Source organism: Peromyscus californicus, unplaced genomic scaffold (genome assembly GCF_007827085.1).
Source record: "Peromyscus californicus insignis strain IS unplaced genomic scaffold, ASM782708v3 Scaffold_9__1_contigs__length_137607984, whole genome shotgun sequence".
NCBI lineage: Eukaryota > Metazoa > Chordata > Mammalia > Rodentia > Cricetidae > Peromyscus > Peromyscus californicus.
Genome location: NW_026294617.1, coordinates 122,369,135 through 122,377,545, shown reverse-complemented (window position 1 = coordinate 122,377,545; position 8,411 = coordinate 122,369,135).

The following is an 8,411-nucleotide window of genomic DNA, read 5'->3' as shown; positions in this document are numbered from 1 at the left end:
TTATCTTGAACCAAAAATCATGTTCACATCAAATTTAATGATCAACAGAGTAAAGAGGCAATATAAAGAATGGTAAAAAACTATTCCCAAATGGAAGTCAGGCCTTCCAATCCATAGTTCCTACATCTATAGATTCAACCAACTGTGGATCAGTTGTGTATCTAAAGAAACAAACTACATCTGTGCTGAACATACACTAGCTCTGTTCTTATTATCCCTACACAGTACAATGTAAGAACTCTTTACACAGTAGCTAAGCTAAATGTGGCCTAAAAAAGTCTAGAAAAGATTTAAAGCATATAAAAAGATGTGTTGCATTATATTCAAATATACTTTATACAAGGAACTTGAGTCTCTACAGGTGGTGTCCTCAGGGAGGGTGAGAATCAATCTTCCACAGATACTGAAGGGTTTCTGTATATGGCAGTTTAAATAAAATGGCCCCATAGGTTCATATATTTAAATGCTTTGTCTGCAGTTGGTGGAACTGTTTGAGAAGGATTTGGAGGTGTGTCTTTGTTAGAGGAGGTGTGTCACTGGGGATGAGCTTTGAGGATTCAAAAGTCAACACCAGTCCAGTCTCATTTTTGCCCTGTTTCCTGCCTTAGTATTGGCATATAAGCTCTCAGCTACTGCTCTAGCACCATGCCTGTCTGCCTCCCATCATGCTTCCTGCCATGACAGCTATTGACTAACCCTATGAAACTGTAAGCAAGCCCCCAATTAAATGTTTTCCTTTATAAGTTGGGTTGTGTTGACCATGATGTCTTGTCACGGCAATAGAACAGTAACTAAGACACTGTATGTGTAACTAAGTAACTAAGAGATACTATAGGATAAATATCCCCCCAAAACTATGTTGAAATTTAATACCTACTCTGAAGTATTAAGAAGTGGTAGCAGTTACAACTTTTAAGTTGATTAGATCATATGTATTCTTCCTTCATTGAAGGTTAGTGGATTATAATCTGCTATAAAAATTATTTGATGATAACAATGTGATGACCTCTACCATTTTATGAAGCAACAACAATATCCTTACCAGATGCCAAGAAAATTATAGTGTCATGCTTCAGGATTTTGCAGTTTCCAAAACCATGACCTAAGCAAACCTCTGTCCTTTATAAATTATCCAATCTGTGGTATTTAGTTATAGCAACACAAGGCAGACACTCAAATTTAAGAAAACAAGTAGAACTAGGCAAGCCTATAATCTCATCATATGGGAAGCTAAGGCAAGAGGATGGCCATAAATAGAGGCCAGCTTAGGCTATTTGGCAAATACCTAAGCTGTTAGAAATATATATATATATATATATTTCTAACAAGTGTTCTGACCTTCTGAACAACCACCAGAATCACCCACTGAACTCCACCTACAGCAGTCTGAGGCTCCAAACTTTATTAAATTGCTCCCACAGGTCAGTTCCAAAGGTTTAAGGACCAATAAGCCAGGCTTGGTCACAGCAACAACCTTATTGTCTGTTAGTGATTATCTGTGTTGGTTACCTTTACACTGCTGTGACAAAATCCCTGGAAAAGCATTTCTGAGGAGAAATGTTAATTTAACCCATGGGTTCAGTCCATCAGCCTTGACTCCATTGATTTGAGGCACGTGGTTTGACAAAGCATCATGGCAGCCACAGTGTGGCAGAAGCCATTTGCCTGAGGACAGGCAAGAAGCAGAAAAGGGGAAAGAATAAGGGGCCTGGGGCAGATACCACCCTCAAAGACATGAACTACTGCCTCTAGGTAGGCCCTGGCTTCTAAACTTTCCAGAAATTCCCAAAATAGCAACACCAAATAGAGACCAAGCTTCCAAAATATTAGGCTTTGTCAGGGAGACACTTCATATCTAAGCAATAAAAATATCTGTTATGGAAAAAATATACAGGTTCTTCAAAATATTTTAGACTACTATATGATCTAATAGTCTTACTCTTAGATACAGACACAAAGGAAATGAAATGAGTATGTTAAAGAGATATCAGTAACACATCATATTTATAGCATCATTTACAATAGCCAAGATTGTAAACTCAACCCACCAGTCGACAAACAAGCAGATAAAGGAAGTGTGATGCATATACGCAAGAGAATACTGTAGCCATAAAATAGAGAAAGTCATCTGTGACCACATAGATGAAACTGGAGAATGTTACATAAGAGAGTGAAGCCAGGCAGAGGAAGACACATACTGCACTGAGGTCGAAAGGCCTCATTCATATGTGGAATTTAGACAATTGCTCTGCCATGGAAGTAAAGAGTAGAACAGTGGTTACTGGAATTTGGAGATAATGGAGGGTAGATAGAAATGAGACAATATTAGCCAAAGGATATAGAACTATGGATAGATAAGAATTCTATCAATGTGTCCAGAATAGGTAAATATGTAGATATAGAAAGTAAACAATTGGCCTTGTGAAGTCTGGGTCTTGGAAGAGAGGGCATGGTGTAGTGGAGTGAAGAATGATTTCTAATGGTCTTTTTTTAAAAGATTCATTTATTTATTATGTATACAGTGTTCTGCCTGTGTGTATCCCTGCAGGCCAGAAGACGGCACCAGATCTTAATACAGACATGGTTGTGAGCCATCATGTGGTTGCTGGGAATTGAACTCAGGACCTCTGGATGAGCAGCCAGCACTTTTAACCTCTGAGCCATCTCTCCAGCCCTCTAATGGTGTTTTGGAGGGGGTGACAAAATGTTGTATAGTTGCTTGTGGTGATAGCTACACAACTCTGAAAAAAACTAAAACTTCCTGGATTGTACAGTTTAAAAGGGTGAACTGTATAACACACGAATGTCTCAGTAAAGCTATTTTTGAAAAGGAAATAAAAAGATGGTATACAATATAAATTGAGTGTACACTGTAATATGTGTTAGGATCTGTGAATGTAGTACACAGGGGATTAAGGCAGATGTGAAATCTGAGAAGTGGTGAGATCGGAGAGAATTTTCTTGTGTGTGTTGTAGGAAGCAAAAGCATACAGATCAGACATGAAGATAGAGAAGAGATAAATTAAAAGTTAGGGACACAGGTCACAAAGTTTATGATGACAGAGAAGCTCTTGGGAACATATATGCAGGGAGGAGACTGCAGTTTGTCCCTATCGACCAAAAGAAAGAAATTCCTGCTCTATAAACCCCATGTGCCCTTCGATTGGAATGCTCTTATCTGCAGGATGGTTCTTGGGATGGGTGGAGAGGGACCCAGATGGCAGCTAATTTTATTTCCCTCTTCCTGCTGCAGTCTGGTGAGTCTTATCAAGAAGTCACTTTGGAGAACAATTGGCTCAAGAGCACAGAACACAGCAGGGTGGTCAGGATGGCAGAAAATCGCTTTTTTATCTTCCTGGTTCTGTGAAGCAGATGCAATATTACTGAACAAAATTCCAAAAGGAATAACTTATACATTGGCATGACCTTAATCCTCCCCGTAAAGAGGAGCGTGAAGACAATAATGGAGGAAGAAAGTGGGAGGTAGAATAAGGAAAAGGGAGAACAGAGCATCAGTAAAGAAGATGTGGCCGGGCGGTGGTGGCGCACGCCTTTAATCCCAGCACTCGGGAGGCAGAGCCAGGCGGATCTCTGTGAGTTCGAGGCCAGCCTGGTCTCCAAAGCGAGTTCCAGGAAAGGCGCAAAGCTACACAGAGAAACCCTGTCTCGAAAAACCAAAAAAAAAAAAAAAAAAAAAAAAGAAGATGTGATTCCCATTCTTACATTAACAGGCTAGGATTTCAAAACGATGGTCTCCAGTCCAGTATTTTTTATTTATAATCTTTCAATTATACAAAGGATGGATATTATAAACATTTGCAGATGAATAAATGAGATATAATAAGGCAAATATTAAGTAGTATTACTTTATTAATAGACATTTAGTCTGTTAAATTTCTCACTAAGATAAGGAAGGCTTTGTGAGAGAGACATCCTTATACATATAATTTCATAAGCCTATGTGAACTTGTCTCTCATGTATGAAAAGGTGTTAACCTAGTGTGTTTGTAAGCTAGATTCCCAAAAGCAGAATTGCTGTTGAAACTATACACTTAAACTTTGATGACTAGTACCCTTCAAAACATTCTCATGTTTTCCCATTGTCAATGTATAGGTGCTTTCTTCTGAGGAATTAATTGGTATTATCAGGAAATGATGAAATGAAGGAGGTGGAGGCAGGAGTCATATTAAGGCTTTGTGTGACAAAAAGTTCTGAATTAACATATTAGCATTGACATCTTTATTTTAATCCATGGGCATCCTTTCTTAATAGCACCTGATGGGAATCACTAGCTTGCTTCAACCTGTTGGCTACTCGTCCATCTATTCTTCCAAAACCAATTATTGAATAAATTGAAGAAAATGAATAGTATAAAAAAAATTTATTTAATTAATTGAAGATGCAAGACATTGTGTTAATTATGTTATATCTGCTTTGATTTTAAATCTTTCTGCATTAAAACAACAATATAGTATAAATAATATGAAAAGTCATGATGGAAGTAAAGTTACTAGAAAGAGAAAATATATATGATTAAATTTGTAAGCAACAAATAACATAGCTTAAAATACATTTAAAGCAAAACCTAACATGAGGGAATAGAGGGAGAAAATCTCTTATTAAGTTGGTTTTTATTTTTCAACACTTCTCCCCCAATAACTAAAAGAGCAAACAGAAAACAAATTAATAAAACAGAGATTTGACTAGTACAGTTAACTACCCTGAATTAACTGACACATAGAGAAATACACCCAACCATTGTAGAATACACATTTTTTTCAAATGTATACGAAGTATTTTACCAAAATATACCTGAGCTGAGGAAAAATTCAAGTCTCAACAAATTTTAAAAGGTTTAAGTCTCCAACTATGGTCTACAGGAAGAATGTAATCAGTAAAGTGCTCACGGTGCAAACATGAGGCCCAGAGTCTGGATTCCTACCTAGCACCATAGTGGACCATGCTTCTAGCTGCAGCACTGTGCATGTGGGCTGGGAAGACAAGAGGATCCTGGGGGCTTGCTGCCCAGCCAGTCTAACCAAATCTGTAAGTCCCGGTTCAGGAAGAGACCCTGTCTCAAAAAACAAAGTGGGGCACAGTCAGGAAAGACACTGGATGTCAACTCTGACCTTCATTACACACATACAAGTCACAGGTGCATGTAAACACCTAACATCACCCACACGGACAAATAAATTACAAAATCAATTTCCAAGCATGTTTTCCAACTACAGAGGAATTACAAATCAACAAACGATCAGTGAGAGAAGTCCTGAATGTCTGGAGATAAAGCAGTATACCTCTGTTTAATTGATACTCTAAGAAGAACTCAAAATTAAAATTATAAAATACTTGGAAACAGACGATCATTAAAACATGTGATTTCACAACATAGATGATGAAGGTACAAGAATGAAATGAAACTTAATAAACTAGAGGTAATCATACGAACTGCTCCAGAGGATGGAAAAAGAATCCTGACTTCTCAAGGATACGTGTGAAGCTGGAGCAAGCATGGGATCACTAGTTGGCAAGGCATTACAGGAAGGGAAGCCCATACCAGGCTCTCACCTGGACACAAATGCAAAGATCCTACTGAAATACTAATTTAAAAGAATTAAATTTAAAAATCAATTAAAAAGAATACCACATCACAGAAGAGCAGAATTTATTCTAAGATGCAAGAGTGCTTTAACTCTGTAAAGCCAATCAGTGTAATCTGTATTCCCAGAGTAAAGAGGGAAATGATGTCATCTTAGTAGAGATACACAAATATCTGACAACACTCAGGACTTACTCATGACCGTTTTCATGGTTGGTTGTGACAAGGTCTCACACTCCAGTTCAGGCTATCTTGGAAAGCATTACATTGTAAATCTGCTCTGAATTTGTAGCAGTCTTCCTCCCTCAGCCCACCAAGTGCTGGGATAGCAGACATGAGCCACCATGCTAACTGTGTTCGTGATTTTAAGAACATATTTTTTGTAGACTTGAAGGGTAGTTCCTTAATAAAGTATAGTTAGCTATGAAATATCTCTGGTAATAGTGTGCTTCATGATGATATATGGAATATTTTCTGAGTGGTCACTCTGAGTTTGGGCAAAGCAGCAAAAAAGATATCCATTCTTTCTATCTGTAATAAACACTACACTGCAGGTCCATATGTGTATGCAAATGAAGTGTCAAATGATACAAGATTTTTAAAAATAAACACATCACAAATGACAGGATCATACACATATACACCCACAACAAACCTATAAACTGCTAGAAACAAATGAACTTATCAAGATCACCGAATTTGGGGCTGATATATAAAATTGATTTATTTTTGTATAGCAGTAAATAATTATAAAATTAAACTATAAAAATACCATTGACAATGTCCCACTGAGACATCCTAGACATAAACATTTGTTGAAGATGCTATGAGCAGCTGTGGTAATTCATACAACCACCACTGAAATGGCATTTGGCAGTGGTGAAGAGAGATTCTATTTAACTCAAATGAGGACAAGTAGGGATTTAAAACCAAGAAACAAGGTGAGTTCAGCACTGAACACTGACTGAAAGAAAGCATAAAGGATAAGGAGTTTCTGTCCAAACTGACTTCACAGAATTGTTGCTGATGGCTGGCCAGGGAGATAAGATATTGAGGTTAACCACATGCCAAGCATGAGATTTTCCCTCAACTGTCTTAGCAGAACTCAAGTTCAAACCAGATCCTGCAAGGAAGGAACCCCTCATGGAAAAGGCTAGAGATTTTGACTAGAGTGTTGGTCAAAGGAGAGTTTGACACTAGATATATGTTTCCCTAAGACCCGGCAGTTAAGATTTTAAAATACATGCTGTTGAAATCAGTGCTTCTACCTATGACAATTTTAGTCACATTAGCCCCAACTGGAAATAATACAAAAGTCCAGCAACAGCAGATGGGAAATGAACTGGGACACATTTTCACAATGGAATATGATGGTAAGAGAATATGTCACTGCCACTTAAAACAACATGACCAAATTTCACATAGAACATGCTGTGTCACAATGGCCAGACACAAAATTTCATAACCTGAATTCATACTCATGAGACATTCAAAACCAGGCAATGTTAACCAATATGACAATAGGAGTCAGACAGTAATTGTCATCCGGGTGCTTTGCCTCAGAAAGGAGCCTCCTAGAAGGCACAAAATGTTCCGTGTTTGGAAAAAGGTCATCCCCTAGAAAGTTAACTCTGGGCACTTGAGATTTGTGTTGTTTGACTCATAAAGCTGGCTTCGAAAGCCAGATCCCAGGTGCCATGTTGCAGCGCTTTATCTGAGCCAAGACCTCTGCATGCAACAGGCCACTGGTGGGTACCATAGAGAGTAGAAGAGCAGTCACAGCCTGTACAGTGGTGGCCATGCCAGGGCAGGCCCTTGACCTGGCAGACGCTTAGAAGAGTCTGCTGTGTCATAGGTGAGAGAACAGTGACAGGGGCCAGCTGGAAGGCCTAGTCAGTCTGTGAAGGCACAAACAAAGACTGAGACCTTCCCACAGGAACCACTGTTGCCAAAAATGCAGCAAGGACGGTGCAGCTAAAGGCTCCACTTTGGCTCCATTCTAAGTGCGAAGGTAGAGGGAGAATAAACCTGTATCTTGTTTGCACATGTGGATGTTGCTGTCTGTCCAGCATGAACCACAAGGCACAAGCTGACAAATAACCTATTTGTGCAAGTAATAAAATACTACTTAAGAACTTATCAAAATAATTAAGAACACATGGGCACATGGGTGTTTAAAAATCAGAAAAAAAACAAAAACTTACCAAGCACATCAGATGAATGAGAGGCAACACCCTCACTTGGATCCCATGAAAGGAGGGAGGGACACCTAACACTGTGATGGTGATGTAGCCATGGACCTGTTGTCTGATCACCTGGGGCATGTGCCAAGGGACAGAGAGACAGAGAACCCTTGACTATTCCCCAGGGGCTTCAACTCAGTAGTCTCCACTGTTTTACAGAATCCACTTTAATTGCTGTCTGTCTATCCATCCATCCATCCATCACCCATCCATCCATCCATCCATCCAGCCATCCATCCATCCATCCACCCACCCATTTGTACACCTAGACCTGGCCTGTGACTCACCTCAAAGGTCCTGTACTTCAGTGCCTCAGTGTCTACAAGCTCTTCAATAGGGTTTGTCAGCATCTTGTCTAAGTATCTTCAGTGGCTCTTCTGCCTCTGTAGCAGCCTTCTGACTCTGCCTTGAATAAGACTGTTTTGTTCTCTATGTAGCCTCTTTAAATCCTTGGTAGTTATTCTGAAACACATACCGATAGGTATATATTACTATATGAAGTGCAGTGTGTGATCTGAGAGTTAACATTAGTAATTAAGATGAGCATTCCAGAACTTTTGATTGT